We start from the raw sequence: 14137 nt of genomic DNA on the forward strand, positions 1-14137 counted from the left end.
AGCAGCCTGGGGTTTGCAGGTTCGGATCCCGGGCCGCGGACCTACACACCGCTCATCAAGCCATGCTGTGGTGGCATCCCATATACAAAATAGAGGAAGATGGGCACAGATTTTAGTTCAGCGACAATGTTCCTCAGGCAAAAAGAGGAAGATTGGCAACAGATGTTAGCTCAGGGCCAAACTTCCTCAAAATAAAAGAGATACTTTCAGCAAGTCTTTCAGCAAGAACAGTTGCTCAAAGAGTTGGAGACATTGTTTCATGGCAATATTTATTCTCTGATCTTTTATAGCAGAAGTTTGCCCACTTCTGATCTAACACATGAACTTATAGCACCGTGTGCCTATTGGATGTCCTATTATGAACTCTGTAATAGTTTATAATAATAGTCTTTTATTATTGTAAAGTTTATAATAATAGTCTATTATTATAAAGCATTCTCGATGATATGATTTGGGGAAATAGTAATGTATATTGTTCTATTGCTAAGGTCTCTGAAACCTACCTTTAATTTTCTGCCCACCAAGTAATAAAAATATCAGTAATAACAATATTAATAAACAATAATTATAATAGAAATAATATTTATTGGACACATTATATTCCAGGCACTATTCTATGAGTTTTTAAAAAATCAACTGTTTTATTGATGTTTTCTTGAATGACTGTCTTAAACAGTGAACGTCGCTGTTAAGGTTACCTAAATCACTCCCTTGATCAACTTTTAAGGGCTCTGCGTAACACAAGTGGACCTAATTTGCTGAATGATCTCTACAGACGATGAGGAGACAGTCCCAAAGATCCAAATTCCAGGGGTTGGAAAGCAGCAGGAGAAACATGTCACTGAGAGACATGCCTATGCCATCTCTCATCATGCTTATTCGGTTTCTGCATCAAAGTCTCCAAGAACAAGTGCTCCAAGATCTTCCTCACCAGCCTCCTCTACAAGTGTGAGCCTATGTGCAATGTATTTTCTTATACCCACACTGGAGCAATGTGCTATGGAGAGGAAGGTGAAGACTTGCACTGCTCTGGTACATTCTATAGTCCCAGATCGTGTGCTAAGAATGCTCACTCGGGGCCGGCCCAGTGGTGCAAACAGTTAAGTGCGTGCGCTCCACTGCGGTGGCCCGGGGATCACCAGTTCAGATCCCGGGCTCACACCGACGCACCGCTTGTCAAGCCATGCTGTGGCAGCGTCCCATATAAAGCGGAGGAAGATGGACACAGACGTTAGCCCAGGGCCAGTCTTCCTCAGCAAAAAAAGAGGAGGATTGGCAGATGTTAGCAGAGGACTGATCTCCTCACAAAAAAAAAAAAAAAAAAAAAAAGAATATTCACTCTATGATCACATTTAATGTCGAGTACTGTAGCATTTCCTTCAACTGATCCTTTTGGTTCCCAAGGATATCTAGTTACTAGTTGCTTCATAAAAGTCAACAAACTAGCATGAACTCTGTGTATATTTACTATATAGTTCTCAAAGTTCTGAGTGGAACACATAGCTGGTGTTTTTGTAAACCCACATACATGAAATCAAATAGACTCCTGTTGATAAGTTCAGCACATCTCTAGTCTTTGAGCTTTCCCTGATAGCATTTTGAGATTGTTTTCTCCATTCTGTTAGTCATCTGTCAAGACAAATGGAAATTACTGCTTTTTCATAATTGAGGAAAGAGATGGTGCATGCTATTCTTTTTATTTACATATTTGCTTAAGGAATGATAAATCAAGTATCGGGATAGTAATTGAACTTGAATCTTCTTGATCAATTCTCTTCCTTGTCCTAAAAAGCCTCACAAAACTGGAGACATTTTAATATCACCAACATACATCCTAGAATTTGAAAAGAAAGCTCTTTTAATCTCGATCATGTTTGATAATGTCTCCATATTAAAATTATGGAATGATTTTCCGTTATCTGTATTTTATTTCACTATTGATGCTTATATGCTGGTGAACATACAATATGGAGAAGAAATAATGTTTTAGAGGCTCCTGGCAAGCAGCAGAGGGCACAGAGAGGTCTCCTAGATGAACTGGATGTGGGCTTCTGACATGCACAGCACAGAGGTATGAAAGGGCCTGATATCCTTAACACTACTGGTCTTGCATACCATTGTTTGACATTAGGAAGTATATTAATATGAAGTAGACTTCATAACTGTATATTCCTGCTCCAATTTTGCTACACAGAGCTTCGTCTATTCTGCCTTTACATGTTTCATTTTCTACTTCCAAAAGAGAGTTAATAATTTTTCAGCTTGCAGGAACTATTTACACTTTAATGTTTGGGGATAGCTAGAATCCTGTGGCAGGGATCCTACACTGCTCCCCACCCTCACGTTCCTGGCTCCGTTGGACCAGTGAGAGCTGAATCTTCCTTTAAAGCCCAGATCACATGTTCCCTTGAAGTGTAGCCTGACCCGAGATTGGGCTTGTGGTCCCTTCCTCTGCATTTCTTAGATTTCGATATTTTCTTCTGCTACAAGCACAAACACGGGGAACAATGGTTATTTATCTGCATCTTTTGTTCTCCTATCATATTGTGAGCCGAGCCTTCTTCACCATTGTATTTTTAAGGACTAAATCAGTACCTGGAAGAAGAGGCACTACATGAATATTTGTTAAATGAATAATGAAAAATGAGTAAGTGAAAAAAGATTTCCTGTCTATATTTCTCTCCTGCTAGTATCCTCTTTATACACTGGACTCTGCCAGCCCCAACCGAATAGACATTTCTCAAGCAGGTCAAGTCCTTTCAAAACTTCTTGGTATTCCTCCTACATGATTGAATCTTACTGTCTCGTTTTCCTGGAAACTTTCTCTTCCAAGCCACTTGCTGGCACATCATGACCTTTTCTGTGACGACATGCTCAACATCCAAAGACTGAAGTGATCATTCTCTCACGTCCTTCCCTAACGCTTTGTTCCATTCTCTGTTCCAGCAGGAACTACTTTTAGTGGGAGTTGTTAGCATATTCCTCTTTGTTGATGGGAAATGGAAACTCTTTGATGATGGGAACCACGCTTGTTTCATGAACGCAGAACTGGTGTACTATAGTAGTCTGCTTAATGTGGATTCAAGGAAACACTAACTTTTATTGGAACGTCATACCCAAAGATGCATCTTATTATTTCGCATTTCGTTTTTAATTTTTCTTTATGAGTCACCATATTCTTACAGGATTTGGGAAACAAAGAGAAGGAATGATAAGGTTGCAGAATTCTAAGGATTTCACAAATGTCTTCCTCATCACCTCCTTTTTAGTTAAGTCTTTCCCCAGAAGACACTTAACCTCCTTTCCAAAGTGGTTTAAGTGTTCAGCTCACTTGACCTGCTGCTTGGATTTGTATTCAGTCACTTGGATTCATCATTTTGGACAACAGTTTCCAATTCATATGATAATATTCTTCACGAAGACTATGATTTCCTATGAATGACACGTGGAGTTGAACTAAAGAAAGTATATTTTCCATCAGGTGCAAAAGAGTTCAAAAAAGAGAAAGCAGTAGTTAATTCTTAGACATGGAGTAAATTATTGTGGTTCATTGTATGAAATAGAGCATTGCAAAGAAATCTGTGGGAGAAATTAATTTTTTAAAAAATTCTTTAACCTTGTTCTGGAAACTGTCCTTCTCCCTTATCTCCATATACGTGTTTATTGTGAGTGATCAAATATTAGTAAACTTTTTCTTTTGCTGGAATTGATTTTGAGGAAAGCATATTATAGCATGAAATAGGAATTAGGGAGGTGTTTTACGTATTGTGCTAGATAATTTTCTTTTTTTTTTTTGTGAGGAAGATCAGCCCTGAGCTAACATCCATGCTGATCCTCTTCTTTTTGCTGAGGAAGACCGGCTCTGAGCTAACATCTAGTGCCAACCCTCCTCCTTTTTTTTTATCCCAAAGCCCCAGTGGATAGTTGTATGTCATAGTTGCACAACCTTCTAGTTGCTGTATGTGGGACGCGGCCTCAGCATGGCCGGAGAAGCGGTGCGTCAGTGCGCGCCCGGGATCCGAACCCGGGCCGCCAGCAGCGGAGCGCACGCACTTAACTGCTAAGCCACGGCCAGCCCTGTGCTAGATAATTTGAAGAGAAAAAAATTCAGGGAAGAATGAAGCAAGCACAGGAGAGAGGTAGAAATAACATGTAAAGAGATAGCTCTTCCTAGTTTCCTCAAGTCATTGTGTCTATCAATAAAGCCCCTTTTTAGCCCAAGCAATTTAAATTTTAGCTTGTGTTATTGCAAATAAGAGTCCCAAGTGAGAAAAAATGTCCGTGTCACATTCTGGCATTTGAAGAAAAGGAAGAATCTGTATGAATTTGTAAGGACATAATTTGACTAGAACATTATCTTCTTTGCATTCTGCCTCCTTTCAGGTGGCTGTGACAAGGAAACTGGTCTTATATTTAAATGGAGCCTTTGCTCTGGCCAAAAAATGAGTTAGTTCATTATAGATGAATAAGCAAGCTCCTACCAGTGAATACTTCAAGTCACTGACACCCACCTCCACAGCTGTACCTTCAAATTAATAAATCTCTACAATAAGACACAGCTATAATCCTCCCCCTGCCCCAGTCCAAACCCCCACTGTGATGGGGAATAATTTTAGGAAGAAGGGATGGAATTGCATTATCAGAATTTGAATATTGATAGTCCACTGAAGTTACTGATAGTTTTTATAGGAAAAATGCCATGGTAATGGTATATATGTTACAAGGTACTTTGTTTCATATGTTTCTCTAAAATTCCTCTATGAAGTTTTCTGACCCTAACTAGGCACATATTCATAGTTTCAAAGTCTTTAGGCTCCTCTCCACTAACTCTGGTGCATATCACCATTTTTACAAGAGAAAAATATTTTGAGGATACTTGGGAACTGTGAAGGTAGTTTCCTATTTTTTTTTTTTTTTGAGGAAGATTAGCCCTGAGCTAACATCCGTTGCCGATCATCCTCTTTTTACTTTTTTCTCCTCAAAGCCCTGGTACATAGTTGTGTATCTTAGTTATAGAGTTGTAGCTCTTCTATGTGGGACACCACCCCATCATGGGGTAGTTTCCCATTTTTTTAGCTTCTCCGTTATTTCTGAACTCCTGGTTTTTGGATCATGCAATAATATACTTAAGTGTCCACTTAGTCATATTTGTGTAATTGCACAGAAGCAATGTTTCTTAGCAATAATATCTAACGTTTATTGAGCATTTGCTACATTCCAGGTAGTCCTCCAGGCACTGCTGGTATACTGTTCTATTTAATCCTCACTAATCAGGATGAGGTAGATGCTTCTAATATCACCTCCATTTTACAAATTAGAAAAATGAAGCAAAGTGAGTTAATCAACTTGCCTGAGCCCACGTAGCTAGTCAGTGTCAGTGAGGATATAAACTAAGAGTCTGTGTCTGGGACCCTACACTGTACGGTTCTAGGTATTTTCGTCGTATCTTTGCAGCAAACAGTTTTGCCGCAAACATTTTTGTTGCACAACTAATTGGCCATAAAGGCAATTTTGCCCTAAAAGATAAAATAACTGGTTGATTGACAGTTTTAGTTTCATAAGGTTACAAATATGATAAATATGCATCTTAATTTGGATGAAACTGATGTCTCTTGATGAAGGAAGACATTTTATTAAAAAAAACGAGGAGGGGCCGGCCCGGTGGCGCAAGCGGTTAAGTGCGCGCGCTCCGCTGCAGCGGCCCGGGGTTCGCTGGTTCGGATCCCGGGCGCGCACCGATGCACTGCTTGGCAAGCCATGCTGTGGCGGCGTCCCATATAAAGTGGAGGAAGATGGGCACAGATGTTAGCCCAGGGCCGTCTTCCTCAGCAAAAAAAAACAGGAGGATTGGCGGATGTTAGCACAGGGCTGATCTCCTCACAAAAAAAAAAAAAAAAAAAAAAAAAAAAAAAACGAGGAAAGTGTGAGGTTGAAATGAGGAAGTGAATCAACAAGCAAACAAACAAACAAAATGTATAATACTATGAACAAAAGACTTGGAAGACAAAGTGCTTGGGTAACAATTCACAGAATAAAATCAGTTCTTTGCGCAATATTGCCATGAGTCTACACAATTTAAATATCCAAATAATTGTATCCAAAGATTTTGTATTTTCATTTTCTACAATCAAGTCTTTTTAGTTTTGATATTCACTTTTCAGGTTTCATTATGAAAACATATGTAACCAGATGGAACTAAAACTGTCAATCAACCAGTTATTTTATCTTTTACGGCAAAATTGTCATAGGGCCAATTTATTGTGCAGTGAAGATGTTTAAGGCAAAATTGCTTGTGGCAAAAATACCGGACTCAACACTTCCTACACTTCTCATGGTCAAAAGATCAGTGGATGGGAAGGCCAGAGTCCGAGTCCTGACTGTACCCCTCCCTAGCATGGCACCTCTTTGCCCAGTCTTCTGTATGATGGGTGCAGTAAGATCTACCTCATTGGGGTGTGGCGATTTAATAGGCAGCATTGCTCACCTAACTGTATGAACAAGGCACAAGAATTGATCAATATAGTTTTATTGCTTCTGACGTCTACATTAAACGTTCTCAACTTGAAGTTGCTGGTAAACTAGACCCAAATGTTATATGTATGTACGTCTATGCATTTTTTAATGGACAGACTGTCTGAGTTTATGTATAATATTATCTAAGGGATCCATAAAACCAAAAGAGATAGAGACTAGGTAAACATTTAATTTATCTTCTAAACCAGGAGATCTTTGAAAATGAAAGGAGGTGCTATTATTAATTACACTGAGAGAACAGGTCCAAACCAAGATGTATGGTCACTCTATAAATGATGGATGAAAACACACATGTCTGAGCTTTAGTTTGCTCTTATGTACAAATGAAGAGGTCAAATTAAATTATTCCTGGGGGCGCTTCTAATTCTAGGATTATATGACTTTTTTTCTGTTAAATTTAAATCTAGCTGGCTCAATATGCCAGTTAGAGCACTTCAGACTGCCTCTTGCTGTCGTCTGTCATTTGAGAGGATAAACCACATTTACCATTGCATTTAGTTAAAACATGATTAGGAAAGCAAATGTGCAATGACAACAAAGAAAAAAATAAAAATGCAAATCCAAATATAAATAGATTTTGGATTGTTCTGTTATGCATCGTTCAGGATGCCACATTCATCTATTTGCATAGATCATTATGAGATGACTTTTGTTTTCTTCAAAATCCTGAATAGCAGAATCCTCAAACAGCGTAGAAATGTTCAGATGTTCAGTAAGGTTCGGATTGACAAGGACTTTCTTTGAGCTCTGAGCACGGTATGAGATGACACTTCTACACCTGCTGTAAAACACTGTCGCAATATTATCAACACACTGGTGGTCTCCAGTGGTCAAGTGTCTTTAACGACAAAATGGACCAAGAGTCTCAACTTTTGTGGTGCATTATAAAATGGTATTATCACCACACTGGCTATAGATGAGGTTCTATTGTTATCCATCTTGCCTTGGGACCTGCGTCTTCTCTAAATATACCTTGGGCCTCTTCCAGGGCTTGAGTTTATGGTAAGGATAAACACAGAGACCAGTGCCTGGAACCAAAATGTTGTTCAAAAAATATTTGTTAGATTGAAGGAAGAGAAAAATGTGAAATTCCAAAAGAAAAATAAAGAAAGAGTAATAGTGCTAACTATTTTCTTTGCTTCGGGTTTTATGTTAATGTTTGTCATTAAATATAACAAAATCTTATAAACTGAAGGTTTGATTCGGTACATGTGCCCAGAAAGCTATGTTATTTTTCTTTTTAAATTGTGGTAAAATAAACATAATATAAGATTTATTATTTTAACCATTTTAAAGTGGGCAATTCAATGACATTAAGTACATTCCCAGTGTTGTGTAACCATTACCACTATCTAGTTCCAGAACTTGTTCATCACCCCAAATGGAAATCCTGTACCCATTAAGCAGTTATTCTCCATTCTCCCTTATCTCAACTCTTGGCAACCACAAATCTATTCTCCATCTATAGGGATTTGCCTATTCTGGATATTTCATATAAATGGACTCATATGATATATGACCTTATATGTCTGGCTTCTTTCACTCAACATAAAGTTTTCAAGGTTCATCCATGTTGTAGCACAGATCAGTATTTTACTCCTTTTTACAACTGAATAATATTCCATTGCATGGATATATCACATTTTGTTTATCCATTCTTCCTTTGACGGATATTTGGGTTGTTTTCACATTTTGACTATTATAAATCATGCTGCTATGAACATTTGCATGTAAGTTTTTGTTTGACCACTTGTTTTCAAATCTTTTGAGTATATACCTAGTAGTGGAATTGCTGGGTCATATGGTAATTCTGTTTAACTTGTTGAGAAACAGCCACATGTTGCCTTTTTAACTACTTAAAATCTGAACTATGTGACAGATATATCCACCCATATTAATGTTCCTTCTCTCATAGTTTAGAGTTGCTGCTGAGAATCAGCTGCCTAGCCAGGGATTATATTTCCCAGCACTCTGGCATATAGGTGAGGCCACATGACTGACTCTTGCTAGTAGAATCCGAGCAGAAGTGATGTGTGTAGGGCCAAGATTGTGAGAAAGTAGGTGTGCCTTCTCCAGTCTCTGTCTCCCTTTTTCTGGCTTGGTGTATATGAGCACAGCAACCTTGAAAGTCACATGGAGACAATGGTAGAGTGCCCAGATGGGGGGCTGTGGTCCCCGAGTCATTTGTGGAAGACTCTGCCCATGATCGAAAATACCATTTTCAAGTTTTACACAAGTAATAAATAAACTTTCATCATTTATGAGCCATGACATACACTGGGGTTTGTTTAATTCAATAGCTAGCTTTATCTTAAATAACACAAACTTTAAGTTGAAGAAGGTAAGGAATATAAAGATGATAAAAGAGTCCTCTACAAATCCTATCCATCCCCAGCTTATCCTTTCTGCCTTTAATTGTCAAAGCTTTGCTGAGAAACAGGGAGAAAAGGGTTAGGAAATAATCTAAACATGGTCTTAAGGGTGCATATGCTGTTGTCAGACACAATTTGTGGGGAGGTGAATTCCAAGCCTGATATCATAGCATGTACATCAATACAGAATCTCTTGATCTTTTTTCTGAAACTAAAAGTAATAGAATATTGCTGGAGCTTGGATGGATGTTGATGGATATTGGATTGGGGGAGGCAGAGGAGGCCATAGAATACACGTGGGTCAGAATATGGAAGGTTCTGGATACCACAATGCAAAGTCGGTACTTTTCCCCATCAGTGATAGGGAAATTGAGTGTTCTAACTTGATCCAGTTCATAGTTTTGATTAAATTTCAGAAGTGTTACTCAATTTGGTGTCCAAGAAGGAGCTTTCCTGTGACATTAGCACTTTTGCAAATTGGTCCTGAAGTATCATAAAGAAATGCAGAGGCCGCAGGTTAGCAAAGCCGCACAACTGGTTATTGGCACATGACAACGACCTGGTCTTAGCTCACTGTTGCTAGAGAGGCTTTCACAAAGGATGTGTGCACAGGACACATACCACCACTTCTTTTCCAGTAAGCGCAGAAACCATGCACAAGAGAGGGTGGAGAGCACATGTTCTGGGGAGACTAGAGAAATTACTCTGGAACCTTTCTTTTGTCCTGGGATGTTTGTTTCTGTTAATGTGTTGGACTGGAGAGATTTTGGATATTCTATTGCATGTTACTCCAAACAGACCTTGGTGAGACTTTGAGGCACCACAGGCTAAACATCAAACATCAAAAATTACCCTTGTGTCCCTGACTCTAAGCCAATATGTCTCTAGTCCTGAGCTAGGTTAGTCTAACTTGCCAAGCAAAAGATGCCCGTGTGAAGCTCCTTGTTCATCCAAAGCTACCCTGAATTCAATGTCATCTCTTAGAAAAGGAATCAGGTTTTCCTGAGATCTTGATCCCCTTCATAATTGATAGCAGATCTTAACATTGTTCATATATTTAATGAAAATATTTTAGTATGTATGTTTATCACACTAAAGTATTTTCCTTACTGGTTTAGGGGCAGGATATGATGTTCTTTCTTTAATGAATCTGTTAAACTTTTTTCCAACGGTAACATTTATCAACACTTATCATAAGAGTTTAACTTCTTAATTATTAAACTTCCAGTTGGACTTTACTAAGCATTACTTGCTTTCTTTAATGAAACAACATGCAGTTTGCCTTTTTTTCCTTTTTTAATGCATCCTTAAAAACACTATTTATTTTGCCTTAGAAACCATTTGTCCTTTATTTTTCCAACAGAAATATTTGGGGTTTAATTAAAATCATCAAAAATGCCATTAAAAGATCATTAGTAAAAACACCTGCTGCCATTATTACAAAGCACTGTTCTCCCTAGAGCCCAAAGGAAGTTTCAGTTTGTGGAAATGTGTGTATCATGTGTTTATAGAGTTTTGGTGCTGGATTTTTGCCAAGGTTTAGAAATTTTCATCCATGCATCTCAGAAACTGCTACTTTTGACAATCTGAGAAGTGCCACACCCAAGTGAACCGAGTACCTTTACAATTTATGAATAAACATGAGGTATAGATTCAGGCTCCATTTGAATTTCACTTTCAATTTTAAATCAGGAGCGAGAGAAACTGGGAGAAGGACAGAGATCATCTTTACTCCGCATTGCACTCTGCCACATCAAAACGATTCCAGGTCTCTGCTGTCTGCAGCACGTTTGTGATTTACCACTGGAAGGAGCTAGAGTAAAGATATTGAAAGAACACACTGTAGCAGTGTGGTTAAAAATGACATAGATCATGAGGGGAAAAAAAGGAAAAAGAAAGACTGGCCTTACCTTCTGAAAGGGGGAAACTCAGGTTTGAAATTCCATGGCACTGAGATACATAAGATCATTTAAAAAATGTGAAACGTGGAGCTTGTGTGAAAGTCGTAAGACAATAGCTTGGAGGCTGTCATTTCCTTTTGTTTGCATCAAAGATTCCAGAGGGAAACAGTAAAGGAGATAGAGAAGGACTCAGAGACCATTACTCTGTCTCAGAGAACCCTTAATTCTCTACAAAGAAGAGATCTCAGAATAAAGATCTGCTACAAATATTTAACTCTTTATTGGCCAAACTTAACAATCATCCCATCTTAAATAGAGATGAAATTTATGTGGTTTAACTGCAAAACTTTTCCTGAGTCAAGACATTTGAGATCACAAATAATTTAGTTAGTATGAGAATACAGGTAGAAGTTAAAACTGGAGTCAGACTGATTCTACAAATCATTATCATCCACTCTTTTCCCTTTCCTGAAAACAAAAACAAAAACAAAAGAGAGGTGCTCAATAAATACACTGATAATAAATCCTACAGTGTACCTTTATAGTCAGAAATTTCTTCCCAGTTTCGAAGTTAGCAACTATTTTGATCTGTCCTCATTTGTAAGAGGTAAATTAATTAGTTCAAGTGCAGAAGAATTACTCATGACAGCCCATGCTTATTGTCTCTGGACAAAAGTTTCATTCACCAGACATTAAGAGAAATAGAAAATTGGTAATTTTTAAGTTACATTGACAAGGTATATAAATCAAATCACCAATAATATCCAAAGCATTCGGATAAGAACTCTTTGTTCCTGGTTATTGGCATGGCAGAAAATTAACCAGGAAAATTCTAGACTCCTCAGATATTGCTCTGAGGCCTGACTGTGTCTCTATGATGAAGTTGACAGAAAGAACAGTAGTCAAAGATGTTCTGTCTTTCAGACATCATTCTATCTAGGCGCATCATTAATTTCAATAATAATTTAAAAAATCAAGTTATTTCTTATATATCCAAATCATATAGCCATTATCTCTGGTAAATGGTTGACTTTTGATGGAACCAGCCTTTCTGAAATTAGTCTTTATCTACAAGTGTGATGGTTAATTTTATGTGTCAACTTGACTGGGCTAAGGGATGCCCAGGTAGCTGGTAAAACATTATTTCTGGGTGTGTCTGTGAAGATGTTTCTGGAAGAGATTAGCATTTGAATTGATGAACTGAGTAGAGCAGATGGCTCTCCCCAGCGTGGGTGGGCATCATCCAATCTGTTGAGGGCCCAAATAGAACAAAAAAGGCAGAGGTAGGGCAAGTTCACTCTCTCTCTGCTTGAGCTGAGACATCCTTCTTCTCTTGCCCTAGGACATCAGTGCTGCTGGTTCTCGGACTCATATCTGGACTTACGCCATCAGCCCCGCATTCTTAGGCCTTTGATTTGGACTGAATTACACCACCAGCTTTCCTGATTCTTCAGCTTACAGATGGCAGATTGTGGATCCTCGGCCTTCATAACCACGTAAGCCAATTCCTATAATAAATCTCCTTTTGTATATATCTATATATATCCTATTAGTTCTCTGGAGAACCCTGACAAATACAAGCAGGAAGGAAAAGAGAGAAGGACGGAAAGACCGAGATTGATGTAGTTCGAGGGAATTTATTCAGATTAGCTTTCTCTTTGACAGTCATAGAAGTATATGGACACTTCTAGAATTTCTGCAGTTAGTTTTGTTTAACTCATCCATTTCCAAAATTATTTGCTCTTAGAAACATTTTTTTTTTCATTTTCTATATAGCATACTTTGAGAAATGTTTTCTTACAAAAGTAACTCCTAGGATTTACCTTCTATGGGTTAATGAAAGATGACTATTTTTTAAAAAATGTGTATACACATACACACATTGGTTGTGTTATATAATTTGGCTGGTACTTGTATGCTCTGTTGTTACCCAAAAATAGCATCTTGGGGGCCAGCCCGGTGGCTTAGCAGTTAAGTGCGTGTGCTCCGATACTGGCGACCTGGGTTCAGATCCCGGGCGTGCACCGAGGCACCGCTTCTCCAGCCATGCTGAGGCCGCGTCCCACATACAGCAACTAGAAGGATGTGAAACTATGACGTACAACTATCTACTGGGGCTTTGGGGAAAAAAAAAGGAGGAGGATTGGCAATAGATGTTAGCTCAGAGCCGGTCTTCCTCAGCAAAAAGAGGAGGATTAGCATGGATGTTAACTCAGGGCTGATCTTCCTCACACACACACACAAAAATAGCATCTTGTTTGAGTGGGCGAGGGTTGTTCATTTCGTTTTCTAATGCTTGCTCTTTAATGTAGATTCCATTATTTCTACATAACACTATTTTGAGTAGAAGGAGTGATGTAAGTAAAAAATAAATTATTCCTTATGCTGCCACATTTCTGAGAGAGTTGATCAAGATGTTGAAAGTTAAGCAGTAAAGCAAAGGGGAGGGGACTTGAGTTTTGTGTTTTCTTACATAATTATTTTGAGCATTGTTATCTTTGGAACCACATCATTATAGTTTTCTAATCTCTCAATTGGAGTAGAGCCTCTCCTGCCTCTTTTTCACATTCACTTTTGGAATTTTTTAGTCCTGACTTTTATGCTTGAAAGAGATAAAAGTCACAGTAAGCAAAAAATTATTCTTAGTTTAATTATTAGTATTATTAGTACTAAGAATTATTTTAGTATTATTTTTTCATTTCATCTTTATTAAAGTTAACATAAATGATTTATTACCTTACACAAGCCAAAAATTCTGATATCCCATTTGAATTTATTAATCCATCCATAGACCATTTGTATAAAATATTGACCACCTTGCACGTGTCATGAAATTCATCTTTGGCATTTATTTATCTAATCTTCTGGCTTGTTGAATGATCATTCTCCATCAAGATCCTCGAGCATCTTCCCCCGCAACTACATACTGGGTTAAAAATAAAGACTGTCCCAGATAAAGGATACCTATTCCTCACTGAAGAGTTTGTGGGCAGTGCCGTTCCTCTACTGGAACCCTAACGTATAAATGGATATGTGATGGAAAATAGGAAACTGTCTATTTTTTTTTTGCTGAGGAAGATTTGCCCTGAGCTAATATCTGTTGCTAATTTTCCTCTGTTTTGTATGTGAGCCTCTGTCACAGCATGGCCATTGACAGATGAGTGGTGTAGGTCTGCACCAGGGAACTGAACCTGGGCCACCGAAGCAGAGCATGGCATACTTAATAACCACTAGGCTACCGGTGCTGGCCCGGGAAATGTCTGTCTTGAAAACTGAAGTGAAGTGTGAAAAAAGAAGAAAGACCTATTCATTCTGTGCCAATGATCTAAG

Source organism: Diceros bicornis, chromosome 32 (genome assembly GCF_020826845.1).
Source record: "Diceros bicornis minor isolate mBicDic1 chromosome 32, mDicBic1.mat.cur, whole genome shotgun sequence".
Lineage (NCBI taxonomy): Eukaryota > Metazoa > Chordata > Mammalia > Perissodactyla > Rhinocerotidae > Diceros > Diceros bicornis.